The 14,545-nt window shown below is 36.0% G+C and overlaps 1 protein-coding gene across 1 annotated transcript in view; it reads left to right on the top strand.

Moving 5' to 3' along the window:
• The window catches only part of CUNH8orf34 (chromosome unknown C8orf34 homolog), a 412,431-nt gene that overhangs the window by 122,774 nt on the left and 275,112 nt on the right, over window positions 1–14,545 (top strand).

Genomic DNA, 14,545 nt, shown 5'->3' with positions numbered 1-14,545 from the left:
ATGTTTTATCTTAAAAACCTATCTCTCAAAAATGAAATGTGGAAGGTGACAATCAAAGGAAAATATTTGCAGTTTACGTTACAGGCAAAGCTTAATAACTCTAATTGTAGGGCACTTCTAAAAATAGAGAACAAAAGGCCTAAATTCCACTAAAAATGAGCCATATGAATGGATTGTTCACAGAAAGTAAATGAAACTGCCTCTTAATGATATGAAAAGATGCTGGGCTTCATTTAAAGTAAGAGAAATGCAAATGAAGCACCACTGCTTACCTATCAAATTTATAGAAATCCCCAAGTTTATAAAAATATTCTGTTGGTGAGGCTGTGAGGAAATAGGTGGGAATGTACTGGTGGGAATGTGCAAACACTATGGAGGGAAATTTTTCAATATTTAAAAAGCTTTATGTGCAATATTTTTTGATCAAATGATCCTAGTTCTATGAATCTATTCCAAAGACACACTGGCAAAAATATGAAAAGACTTATGCATTGTGATTATACCTTGCTGTACTATTTTAATAGCAAAAATTTAAAACAATTAAATGTCCATTAAAATAAAAATACTGGATACATTATAGTATATCCACACAACAGAATATTATGTAGCTGTAAAAATGAAAGAATGTCTCCATAGAGACTTCAGAGTAGTTCCCAGGATATATTATTAAATGAAAAAGGCAAGGAGAGGAAATGTGTTTATAGTATGCTACCATTTATCTTGGCAAGTGTAATGAAAGTATAGATACATATGTGATTATACTAAAGCCAAAACTACAAGAGCAAAATCTGTCGTACTGTGACACACACACACACACACACACACACACACACACACACTCACACACACAATTGTAAAAGTGTAAAAGGGGAAGATACAGAAAGTTAGGAGTAAGGAAAGGTATAGAGAGGAGAGGATAGGGATAGTGGGCTGATTTCTTAGAACTTTGAATATATGCACTTGGAACCATTTAAATACAATAAAATCTTAAAACAGTAGTTTCTAATAATCATAAGTAAAGTGAAACAAATCGGGACAACTGTACTTCACATTGATGGCATAAACACACTGAGATGAATTTATTACAAGTCATTATTAGCACAGTGATTTGATTGTTCTTTACTGGGGTATACTCTAAGGACAGAGGGAACAGCAATACACTTTAAATTGTTTTTGGTAGTCGTGTCACTGATGGATAGTGTTGGTAGTATTATAAAGAGATTATTGTCTATGCTTTGTGTGATATAGCAAAGAAGTAATTATGTTGATATCCTTAAGAACCAGAATTTTTGGCATAGAGGAAAGGAAATACAGATGTGGGACTGATAAATTTAAGTAAAAATCTTATAATCCTGTTTTGAAGAGGAAGTATCGTTAATAATTCATATTTTTTTTATTTTGAAAAATAAAATTCACTCTGTGCCAGCACTGAGCACACCTAGAGCCCAGGTATTTTCTTCTAAATATCATTCTCTATTAAAAGGAACCAAGGCTCTTTAGAGAAATGGCTGAATCTAGGGCTGCAGCGGAGAAAGTATGCATTGAGTCTGGAATATCTTTTAGTGTCAGGAAGTAAGATGCAATCAAAGAATGATGGAACATTTCAAAAGGACATGGGAACCTACTTGTGGGAGCTCCTTCTAGGAATGTTAAAGCCTAAACATCATGATAGTAATATAGTTCATTGAATGAAATAATAATTCATAATCCATACTGATATACCTACTTACATGCATACATACACATATGGAGGTGAAGGAGAAGCTCTTTCTCACAGTAGAGTACCAACAAATAAATTTAGAAGGAATGGTGAAATTATAAAATCACAAGTTGGCAACCATCATAGTAATTGATTCAGGGAGGGCCTGCAAAGGATGTTAAAATTAGTACGTGAAATTTTGATGAATTACAGGTTATCTGCGTAGTTTCAGAGTTAGTCCCCAGAAGATATTTAATTATTAACCAGAGAGAAGTAGCAGGTTTACAGTGGAGAATCATGAAAGATACCACCTTAACCAAGTGGCCACGGTTAACATCACTAGCAATAAGACAAGTCAGTATCATGTGCCTTTTGAGAAGAAAGGAATACATCACTTCTGTGTTATTCTTGCCTCAAATGAGTGACTTGACTATAATCATAGGAAACATTGGAAAAACATAAATTGAGGGACCTCCTAAAAAATAACTGGCCCATATTTTTAAAACACATGAAGGTCAGGGGCGCCTGGGTGGCTCACTCAACTAAGCCTCCAACTTTGGCACAGATCATGATCTCACAGTTCGTGAGATCGAGCCCCACATTGAGCTCTGTGCTGACAGCTCAGAACCTGGAGCCTGCTTCAGATTCTGTGTCTCCCCCTTTCTCTGCCCCTCCCCCGCTCATCCTCTGTCTCTCTCAAAAGTAAATAAACATTAAAAAAATTTAAAAAAAGTAAAAAACTTGAAGCTCATAAATGTCAAATACTGAAAACTGTTCTACATTAAAGGAGATTAGGCAACAACAAGAACATGAGAATTGAATCCCATATGTGACCCAGGATTCTTTTTTTTTTTCTAAATTTTTTTTTTCAACGTTTATTTATTTTTGGGACAGAGAGAGACAGAGCATGAACAGGGGAGGGGCAGAGAGAGAGGGAGACACAGAATCCGAAACAGGCTCCAGGCTCCGAGCCATCAGCCCAGAGCCCGACGCGGGGCTCGAACTCACGGACCGCGAGATTGTGACCTGGCTGAAGTCGGACGCTTAACCGACTGCGCCACCCAGACGCCCCGACCCAGGATTCTTTATTGCCTTAGCAACTTGATTCAAATAATTGATGAAATTTAAACAAAGTTGGTTATTGGTATTGTATTAATGTTATTCTGTAGCTGCATAAGAAAATGTCCTTTGACATTTGATAATTATTCTGTGACTGCATAATTATTCTGTGGCTGCATAAGCAAATGTCCTTCTTTATAGAAAATACACTCTGCAGTGTTTAGGGATAAAGAGTATCATATTGGCAACTTACCTTCAGGTGGTTCTGGGGAAATTTTATATATCAATGTGAAAGAGAGAGAAAATGATAAAGCAAAATATCAACCACCAATGTTGACATTATTACATTAACAACATTGGGTAATCTGGATAAAAAGTATACAGAAATTCTTTTTTTTCTTTTCTCAACTTTTATAAGCCTGAATTATGTCAAAATAAAATATTTAAGACATACATATTTCTTAGATCTGTCCACTCTTACTGGCTCAAAAATAATGAGTATACCCAGTGTCCAGAATATAGTCTTAAAATATATTTCCCACTAAAATGAATTGGAATAATGGCTGATTCTGGGTTGGAAGCAAAATGAGTCTAAAATATCTTGTCATGCCAGAAAGCAAGAAGAACATGGGAAAGACCACTTGGCTGTGTCACAATTGATCATGAACCAACTTTAAATAGTTTCCCTCTGGAAAGAGTTGAGAAAATTTGAAGAATAAGAATAATAACTACAGTGATTTATATATAACATTTAAACATTTTTATGTTAATCCAAAAATTAATCATCTTAAGAGTATGTTAGGAGGCCAAAGTTATTATTTTCAAAAATTGTAAAGGGGAAAGAATCAAACATTTAATTTGCCTTTTCTATATAAATTGTACTTCAGGGTAACCAAATATTTGAGAAAGTTTCTCTTTACAGAAGTTTTACAGCAAATAACAGAATTCCAACAAATGAATTATAAAATAAGACAATCACCATCTGGCAATCTTTAGTGAATTAATGGATCTAAGCGATAATCATGAATGCTGCCAACATCAGTAAAGAGTCGTCATCAACAGGACGATATGTACCTCCAAATGGAAATGCAGTCATCCCTTCCTATCCATGGGGAGTACCTTCCAAACCCCAGTGGATACCAGAAACCATGGATAGTACTAAACCCTATATATATTATGTTTTTCCTATACATACATACCTATGATAAAGTTTAATTTATAAATTATGCACAGTAAGAGATTAACAGTAATATATAATAATAAAATAGAAAAGTTATATGAATGCGGTCTCTCTCTCTCAAAATATCTTATTGTACCTGTACTCACCCTTCTTCTTGTGAGGTTTTGAGCTGTTAAAATGCCTGTGTGATGAGATACAGTGAGGTGAATAATGTAGGCGTTGTGATGTACCGTGAGTCTACTATTGGCTTTCTGACAGTGTGTCCGAAGGATCAACTGCTTTTGGACTATAGTTGAGTGCGGGTAACTGAAGCCACGGAAAGCTAACCCACAGATAAGGGGTGGGGGACTACTGTGTAACCATTCTCTCAGAAGCAGTGTTGGCAGCAACAACAACAACAGCAACAAAAACTTTATCCAAAACTAACTACTAATTTCCAGAAATTACAAAGGGCAGAGGGACATTTCAAGCCACATCACAGGGATGTAAAGGGGAAAACCAGACTGTGGAAAACTCCCAGGAAGAACAGTTGAGGTTTTCTGAACAGCAGCAGCCAACAACAAAATTACAGGAGAAAAAATGAGACAGAGGAGGAAAATCTAGAGATTAAAAGAGACAAAAGTCCATCACAACATGTTAAGTGTTGTGTAGAGTCTGACTTGTACAAACAGATAGCTTCCCTGAGACAGTCAAGGAAATTTGAAAACTAATGAACTTTGTTGATATTAGATATTGTTACTTTATTGTTAAAACTAATAATGGTATTTGTTTACAAAAGTGCTGTTACTTTTTAGAGATACGTACTTGACCATTTACAAATGACATGATACAGTGAATGGGATTTGCTTTGAAATCATCTGGGTAGGGGGGCGCCTGGGTGGCTCAGTGAGTTGAGCGTCTGACTTCGGCTCGGGTCATGATCTTGCGGTTTGTGGGTTCAAGCCCGACATCGGGATCTGTGCCGAAAGCTCAGAGCCTGGAGCCTGCTTCGGATTCTGTGTCTCCTCCTCTCTCTGCCCCTCCCCTGCTCATGCTTTGTCTCTCTGTCTCTCAATAATAAGTAAACGTTAAAAAAAATTTTTTTTTTTAATTTTTTTTTTCAACGTTTATTTATTTTTGGGACAGAGAGAGACAGAGCATGAACAGGCGAGGGGCAGAGAGAGAGGGAGACACAGAATCGGAAACAGGCTCCAGGCTCTGAGCCATCAGCCCAGAGCCTGATGCGGGGCTCGAACTCACGGACTGCGAGATCGTGACCTGGCTGAAGTCGGACGCTTAACCGACTGCGCCACCCAGGCGCCCCAAAAAAATTTTTTTAATAAAAAAAAAAAGGAAATCATCTGGGTAGGAAAGAGGTGATGTGGAAGGGATGTGGATGGAGGTAAGGATGAAGTGAGTTTACCCATAAGCTGATAATTGATGAAAATGTGTGAGACTACAGATGGGTTTATTTTACTCTTCTTTCTACTTTTGTAGAAAATATCCATAATGAATAAAATGTTTTAGGTCACCGATAGTAGGGTGCAGAAGATAGTGGAGGAAAGGAGGAGGGATAACGTTGGCCTTTATTAGGGCTGGCAGGCATGCTAAGGCCTTTTTGATGTTATTTAATTTAGTTTTTGGACCAGTTCAATGAATGGTTGTATTTTTCCTGTTTTAAAGATAAGGAAACTGAAGGTAGAATGATTAAGTGGTTTGTTGAAGGTCTCAGAATTAGTACTTGGAGCTAGAATAAATACTTCCTTCTGGCTCATCTGATTGTTCATCTGATTCCAAATTCATGCTTTTCCCTTACTACTATATATTGTACTCCACCATGAAAGAAGACAAGCTAAAATAGGTTTAGTGTATTATTTTGACAACTTTATTGGCATAATAATTCCTATAATAAAATCTTCCCCTTTAAAGGGGTACAGTTTAGGGATTTTTAGGATATTCAAAGTATATTACCACAACCTAAGTTTAGAACGTTTTCTTCATCCCAAAAGAAACCTTGTACCCATTCCGCATCCCTCCCCCACAGCCCCTCTGCCCCAGACAACCATTAATTTACCTTCTGTCTCTATAGATTTGCATATTCTGGAAATGTCATGGGAATGCAATCAAACAGTTGTCTTTTGTGACTGTCTCCTGTCACCGAGCGTAATGTTTTCAAGGTTCAGTGATGTTGTAGCTTGTATCAGTACTTCATTCCTTTTCGTTACTGAATAATATTCTATTGTGTGGAGAGGTCTGATTTTGTTTATTCACTCATCAATTTGTAGACATTTGAGTTGTTTCCACTTTTCAGCTATTATGAGTAATGTTTCTATGAATATTCACGTGTAAGTTTTTGTGTGGACCTGTGTTTTCATTTCTCTTGGGCGTATATGTAGGGAATGGGAACACTGGATTATCTGTTCCTCTAACTCTTTGAGAAACTGCCAAACTATTTTTCACAGTGACAGCACCATTTTACATTCCGATCAGCAAGTGTGAGGGTTCCAATTTCTCCATATCCTTGGTAGTCCTTGCTTGTCTTTTAGCTTCTAGTCAGCCTCATGGGTGTGAAGTAGTATCTTACTGTGGTCTTACATATTCTAATGACTAGTAATGTTTGATAATGTATTATGAGCCACTGAATCATATGTTACCTAATTTTGTCATTCTTTTATTCACTGTGCATATAGAGTACCTTCTGTATGCCAGAAAAAAAGAAATGACAGTTCATTCTTTGTAACTGTAGACAAGAATGCTCGTAGCTGGTAGGGTTTTGATGAAAAGATAAACCAATTCTCTTCTGATTGCTTTCATTATCCCATTGATATAAGAAGCAACATAATCCGCTAAGAATCAGAAGAGAGATAGGAAATGTTGAAGTTAACTGAGGAATGAAAATGTATCTGAACTGAAAGAAGAAAAAAATAACCAAATGAACTTGAATGAATCTATCAGTGTGGCATGTGCATTTTTCACATTTCATAGATAACGCAGAATTTCTCTCTAAAGGTTGTATCATTTACACTCCTGCCAACATTTTGTAGTATTTTTTGTTCCTGATCCTTGCTCACACTGGCTGTCATCAAACATTTTAGTTAAAAAAATGGTTTCTAATACATTCAATTAGTGATTTTATAATTTTCAATAAGATTGAATGCCTGCCTGTCTCTTTTGCCCATATTTATTGTCATTATTTTTTTCTTTAGATTTGTGGGTTTATTATATATTCCAGACGTCAACTCTTACTGGTTATATATTGTCTCAAATATATTCGCTAAGTCGGAAGCTTGTCATCACTTTTTAAATAATGCTTTCTATTAACAGACATTTTTAACATTAACTTGTAATACTGTTTTAAGAAATCCTTTCCAGGGGCGCCTGGGTGGCGCAGTCGGTTAAGCGTCCGACTTCAGCCAGGTCACGATCTCACAGTCCGTGAGTTCGAGCCCCGCGTCGGGCTCTGGGCTGATGGCTCGGAGCCTGGAGCCTGTTTCCGATTCTGTGTCTCCCTCTCTCTCTGCCCCTCCCCCGTTCATGCTCTGTCTCTCTCTGTCCCCAAAATAAATTAAAAACGTTGAAAAAAAAATTAAAAAAAAAAAAAAAAGAAATCCTTTCCTAGTTGACATCATGAAAATAATTGTTTTTTTATTTTCTCCCAGAAGTTCTATTTTTCACATTCAGGTCTTTAATCCACTTGAAATTACTTTTTTAATATGGTAAGAAGTTGGAACATATTTTCCTCCACATGGATGATATATTTCCTATAACTGTATATTGAAAAATTCATTATTTGTCCATCAGTATGCATGTTTCTGTCACTTGTCCTGTTTCTGGGCCCTCTTTTTTCTTCTGTTGGCCTATTTGCTTATTTCTGTTATTCCATTTGGTTTGCAGTTGTATTTTAAATTGATTTGAGAGGATTGACATCGTTAACATTTCTCTGTCATCCTATTGTGAACATGACATATTTCCATTTAATTAAATGTTATGATGTTTTGTGATAAAGTTATATAGTTATATCCAGTAAAGCCATGTAAGTTTTGTTATATTGATTCCTTGATACCTTGTACTTTTAGCTATTATTATAAATGGTCTCTGTTTTATAAATTACATTTTAAGACTTGCTGGAATATAGAAATGGAAATTATTTTTCTAATTTTATCTTAAATTCCATAAATGTACCAAACCCATATATTATAAATTGCCTCTGAATCCTCCTGATTTTTCTGTATGGGGAAACATATGTGACTGATGATAGTTTTGTTTCTTCCTTTCCATTAAGTGATAGATGATATGGGGTAGCCACATTAAGTATTCCCATTAGAAAGGGAAATAATGAGAAGTTTATAGAAATTACTGATTCTTCTTTAAAATTTTTGAAAATTTATTTTGAGAGAGAGAGAGAGAGAGGCAGAGAGAAAGGGAGAGAAAAAAATCCCAAGCAAGCTCCGTGCTATCATCGCAGAGCCTGACATGGGGCTTGAACCCACCCACCGTGAGATCATGACCTGAGCCAAAATCAGGACTCAGATGCTCAACCAACTGAGCCACTGAGGAACCCTTATAAATTGCTGATTCTTATGGACACATATCATTAGGTCTTCCTATCCAAGGGGTTGGGAAGTGTTCCTTAATTGGGTCCCACTTCTGTTTTGTGGGAGTGGGAACTGGGTTCCCTGGGAGTCTCCATCTTTTATTTGCCACAGCTCATGGCTTCATCCTGTGGGAGTTTCTTTCTTTTTCATTAATGTCTTTGGCCACTTCTGAAGAGGGTGTTGGAAGAGATACCTTTGTGCAACTTGTTTTTCAGCTTCTTTTCCTGTAGAAAAATTGTGGCCCAAAGGAGTGTTTACATCTTGTAGTCTCAGTCCCTTTTACTTCAGATGCTTTTTGCCAATTCAACTGTCTTAAATAATTTTTGGATTTCCTTTGTATCTGATCACTCTCTCTTTCCTGTGCCAAAAACCACATCCCCAGTTTTCTTTCAGGACATGCCTGTCTCTAGATTTAATTAGTGGTATTTCAGGTGTTGTGAAACATCCTTAATAGGCACCATCTTAATTTTTTAGAAGTCTTAATGAACGGCCTTATAGCCACATCTTTGATTTCTTTTTTAACCTGAAGCTCTGTCTTTCTGACAGGGCCATGGATTTAATATTAGTATAAGGATTATCTTAATTTAAAAATCTTGAGGTATCAATAAATGCTGGATATAAAAAACTCAGCCAGACTCTTAGTATTTTTTTCTAAATTTTGCTTGCAAATTGTTATTTTTTCTACTCATCTATTTCTTGAAGAAACTTAGTATACAGCTAGAAGCAAGTAGGTAATATTTACATGATTTTTCCTAGAGAGCTTCTTGCGCAATTTTCAAACTTTCTACCTTACCATCACTTTCTACCTTACCAACTTATCAGAGATGATAGTTTTACTAAATGACTAACACCACATAACACTGGCCTCCAGTGTTTCTGGCCTCTTATAATAATCTCCTCACCATTTTTATAGCCAATACCTGTCACTATATCCCAAGACCAATGACATATGTTTTAAGTTTTTATTTAGCAGTACTTTACTTCTAGGATCAGTTTGTTTCAGTTAGCTATAGCTGTGTAACCTTTTACCCCAAAACTCAGAGGCTTGAAACAATAAATATTTTTCCTGATTTTCTGGAATTCAGCCGACCTACACTGGATCTTGGCTAGATGGGCTCAACAGATCTCAACTGGAGTTTCTCATGTGGTCTAGAGGTTGGCTGTTGTCAGCTGATATAAGGTGGACTTGTTTGGTGTCATTCAGATCTGTTAGAAATGTTTCTTATCTTCATTTTGGGTTAGTGGACTAGCATAGGCATATCTTTTTCACGGGGATGGCAGAAATAGTAGAAACATGTAAGGTTTCCTAAGGCCTCGGCTTATAACAGGCATACAATAACTTGTGTCTGTTTCATTGGCTGAAGCAGGTCACATTTAGAGGTCAATATGTCCCACTTTTATTTTTATTCTTTTTAAGTTTATTTAATTTGAGAAATAGAGTGCTTACATGTGGAGAAGGGGAAGAGAGAGAGAGAGGAAGAGAGAGAATCCCAAGCAGGGATGCTGTCAGCCCAGAGCCCAGTGTGGGCTTGATCTCACAAACTGTGAGATCATGACCTGAACCAAGATCAAGAGTCAGACACTTAACCCACTGAGCCACCCAAGAGGCCCCATATGTCCCACTTTTAAACTATAGGGGTGCCTGGGTGGCTCAGTTGGTTGAGTGTCCAACTCTTAATTTTAGCTCAGGCCCTGACCCAGGATTGTGGGATTGAGCCCCATGTCGGACTCGGTGCTGAGCATGGAGCCTGCTTGAGGTTCTCTCTCTCTCCCTCTGCCCCTCTGTCACACTCACATGCTCTCTCTCTCAAATGATAAACAAATAAATAAAATTAAAATTAAAAAAAGAAACTTTAAACTCACATGATAAGGGGCATGGACACAATGAGGTTAAACATTTAATGATTAAGGGTCATCAATGCCATCCTACCATAGGGTAAAGGCATGATCACTAAGCCAAGAGCTGCAGGCTATTGGGGATCTGTCAAAATACTCGGACATACTTCAGTTTTACATAGTTTTTGAGAAAAATGTTTGCTAATATATTAAAGACTAAAACAAAATTTTTTGAATACTCCTTCCAGTTGCTGATGTACTGGCTTTCAGCAGTTTATACTGATTACTAAAGAGTCAGGGCTACAAAGTTAGCAGAAGAAAGGAAATAATAAAGACTAGAGCAGAAATAAGTGAAATAGAAAACAGGACAATGATAGAAAAGATTAACAAAACTAAGAGTTGGTTCTTTGAAAAAATAAACAAAACTGAGACACCTTTAGCTTGACTAACCAAGATAAAAGAGGAATCAAATAAATAAAATTATAAATGAAAGAGGCGATATTAACTAATACTACAGTAGCACAAAGGATCATGAGACTACTATGAACAATTAGTGCCAACAAACTGGTAACATAGGAAACAACTGGATAAATTCCTAGAAATATATAACTCACCAAGACTGAATCATGAAGAAACAGGAAATTTGAACAGACCAATAACAAGATTAGAGCAGGCATCAAACACCTTCCAACACAGAAAAGTCGAGAAGAGGTGATTTCATTGATGAATTAACACTATCTTTCTCAAACTCTTCCAAAGATCTGAAGAGGAGGTAAGACTTTCAAATTCATTTTCTGAGGTCAGCATTACCTTGATACCAAAGCCAGATAGGGACGCTGTAAGAAAAGAAAACTACAGACAAATATCTCTGATGAATATAGATGCAAAAATTCTCAACAAAGTACTAACAAACTGAATTCAATGGCACATTAAAAGTAGCAGATAACAGGATCACAATTGTCTGAGATTTATCTCTCGGATACAAGGGTGGTTCAATATTTACAAATCAATAAATATGATACATCACATTAATAGAATGAAAGATAAAAATCACATGATCATCTCAATAAATGCAGAAAAAATACATTTAACAAAGTGTTACATACTTTCATGGTAAAAAACAAAAACTTTCAACAAATTGGATATAGAAGCAATATAACTCAAGATAATAAAAGACATATATGAAAACCCTCAGCTAACATACTCAACAGTGAAAGGTTGAAAGATTTTTCTCTAAAATCTAGAACAAGACTAAAGGGCCCACTCTCACCACTCCTATTCAACAAAGTACCAGAAGTCCTAGCCAGAGCGATTAGGCAAGAATAAGAAATGAAAGGCATCCAGATTGGACAAGAAGAAGTAAACTTGTCTCTGTTTGCAGATGACATATTCTTATGCATAGATAACCTTTAAGACTCAAGCAATAAGCTGTTAGACCTAATAAATGACTTTAGTAAAGTTACAGGATACAAAATCAACATACAAAAATCTGTTGCATTTCTATAAACTAACAGTGAATTATTATAAAAATTAATAAAACAGTTATGTTTACAATAGCATCAAATACAATAAAATAGATAGGAATACATTTAACCCACCAGGTAAAATACCTATATACTAAGAAATTGAAGAAGACAGAAATAGGTGGAAAGATATCCCGTGTTCATGAATTGGAAGGATGAATATTGTTAAAATTTCCCTACTACTCAAAACCATCTATAGGTTCAGTGCAATCCTTATCAAAATTCCAATGGCATTTCCCCAAGAAATAAATAGAAAAAACATTCCTAAAATTTGTATAGAATCACAAATAGCCAAAGCAATCTTGAGAAAGAAAAACAAAACTGGAGGCATCATATTCCTGATTTCAAACTGTATTAAAAAGCTAGAGTAATTAAAATACTATGGTGCTGGTATAAAACATAGACCAATGGAACAGAATTAAGAACCCAGAAATAAACCATGCATACTTGGACATTTAATATTTAAAAAGGGATCCTAGAATGCTCAATGGTAAAGTATAGTCTTTAAGAAGAGGTGCTGAGAAAATTAGATATTCACTTGCAAAAGAATGAAATTGTATTTCTGTGGTATCTGTTGCATTGTTTTCTCTTCCATTTCTCATTTTGGTTTTGAATCTTCTCTCTTTTTTTAACGTAGTTAAATCATTGCCAATTTTGTTTATTTGTTTTGGAAAACCTGGTCATTACTTTCAATGTTATGTATGTTATTGTTTATTTTGGTCTCTATTTTATTTATTTCTGATCTTTCTTTGTTACTTCCTTTCTCTACTAAATTTCAGATAAATTTCTTCTTTTTCAGGCTACTTGTTATGTAATGTTTATTTGAAGAATTTTCTTAATACAAGCATTTATAATATTAAAAATTATAAATAGAATCATAAAAGAATGAAATTGGGCACTTATTTCACACCAAGTACAAAAATCACCTCAAAATGCCTTACTCAAACTGTAAAACTCCTAGAAGAAAAATCTCATTTACATTGGTATTGGCAGTGCTTTAAAAAAATTTTGGGTGGCGGGGGGAGGTTTCCTGGGTGGCTCAGTTAGTTAAGCGTTTGTCTCTTGATTTCAGCTTAAGTCATGATCTCACAGTTCATAAGTTCGAGAGCCCCATGTCAGGCTCTGCACTGACAGTGCGGAACCTGCTGGGGATTCTCTGTCTCCCTCTCATTCTGCTCCTCCTCTGCTTGCTTTCTCTTTCTCTCAAAAATAAATAAACATTTAAAAAATATTTTGAAAGAAAGAGAGACAGAGTGCAAGCAGGGAAGGGGCAGAGAGAGAGGGAGACACAGAATCTGAAGCAGGCTCCAGGCTCTGAGCTGTCAGCACAGAGCCCCATGCGGGGCTCGAACTCATAAGCTGTGAGATCATGACCTGAGCCAAAGTCAGACACTTAACCTACTGAACCACCCAGGTGCCCCTAAAAAGTGCAAGCAGCAAGTGGGACTACATCAAACTAAAAAGCTTCTGTACAGAAAAAGAAAAAAATCAGACTGAAAAGGTAACCTGTAGAATGGCAGAAAGTATTTGTCAGTCGTATGTCTGATAAGGGGTTAATATCTAAAATATATAAGAAACACAGCTCAGTAGTAGAAAAAAACAAATAATCTGATTTTTCAAAATTGGGCAGAGGACCTGAACAGACATTTTTCCAAAGAAGATAGATAATTGGCCAAGTATGTGAAAAGATGCTCAACATTACTAATCATCAGGGAAGTGCAACTCAAAACTATAATAAGATATCACCTTACACCTGATAGAATGTCTCTCATCAAAAAGACAGGAGATATCAGGTGTTGGCAGGAATTTGGAGAAGAGGGAACCCTTGTGTACTGTTGGTGGGAATGTAAATTCATAGGGGTACTATAGAAAGCAGCATAGGGGTGTCTCAAAAAATTAAACATGAAGCTGATTCAGCAATCCCACTTCTGAGTATATATCTGAAGGAAATGAAGTCCCTATGTCAAAGGGAAATCTGAACTTCCATGTTCACTGCAGTATTATTTACAACAGCTGAAACATGAAAACAGCCTAAGTGCCTGTTGATAGATGAATAAAGAAAAATGATTTTATATATAATGGAATATTTCTCAGCCATTAAAAAGAATGAAATCTAACCTATAGAAAGAGAGAATAGAGTGGTGGTTGCCAGAGGTGAGGGGGGTGGGGGAAATGGTTGCAAGTGATCAGAGGTTACAGACTTCCAGTTATAAGATGAGGAAGATCTGGGGATCTAACGCACAGAATGGTGACTAAGGTTTACAACACTATATTGTATACTTGGAAGTTGCTAAGAAAGTTCTTACCACACACGTACACACACATGTGCACACACACACACACACACACACACAATGTTAATTATGTGAAGTGATGAGTATGTTAACCTTATTATGGTAATCATTTTGCATTATATATGTATGTCAAATCTTGACAGCATACAATGTAAACCTACATAAAATATATCAATTATATCTCAAAGCTGGAAAAAAATTAAAAAAGAGACAGTAGGAAAAAAGCTTTTAAGTATCTACTTACATTACTTCCTTTAAACTCTAATTCAAGTTCAATGTGTGGATTAGTTTAACAATGGCTATTAGATTAAACATTTAATATGTAATTATGTGTTTCATAATTTTCCTTTTGTGAATTGGTAGGATTAAAATAATTTACT

This window comes from Herpailurus yagouaroundi, unplaced genomic scaffold (assembly GCF_014898765.1).
Source record: "Herpailurus yagouaroundi ecotype Mexico unplaced genomic scaffold, PumYag 165, whole genome shotgun sequence".
Taxonomy (NCBI): Eukaryota; Metazoa; Chordata; class Mammalia; order Carnivora; family Felidae; genus Herpailurus; species Herpailurus yagouaroundi.
This window is presented reverse-complemented; position numbering and strand designations above follow the sequence as displayed.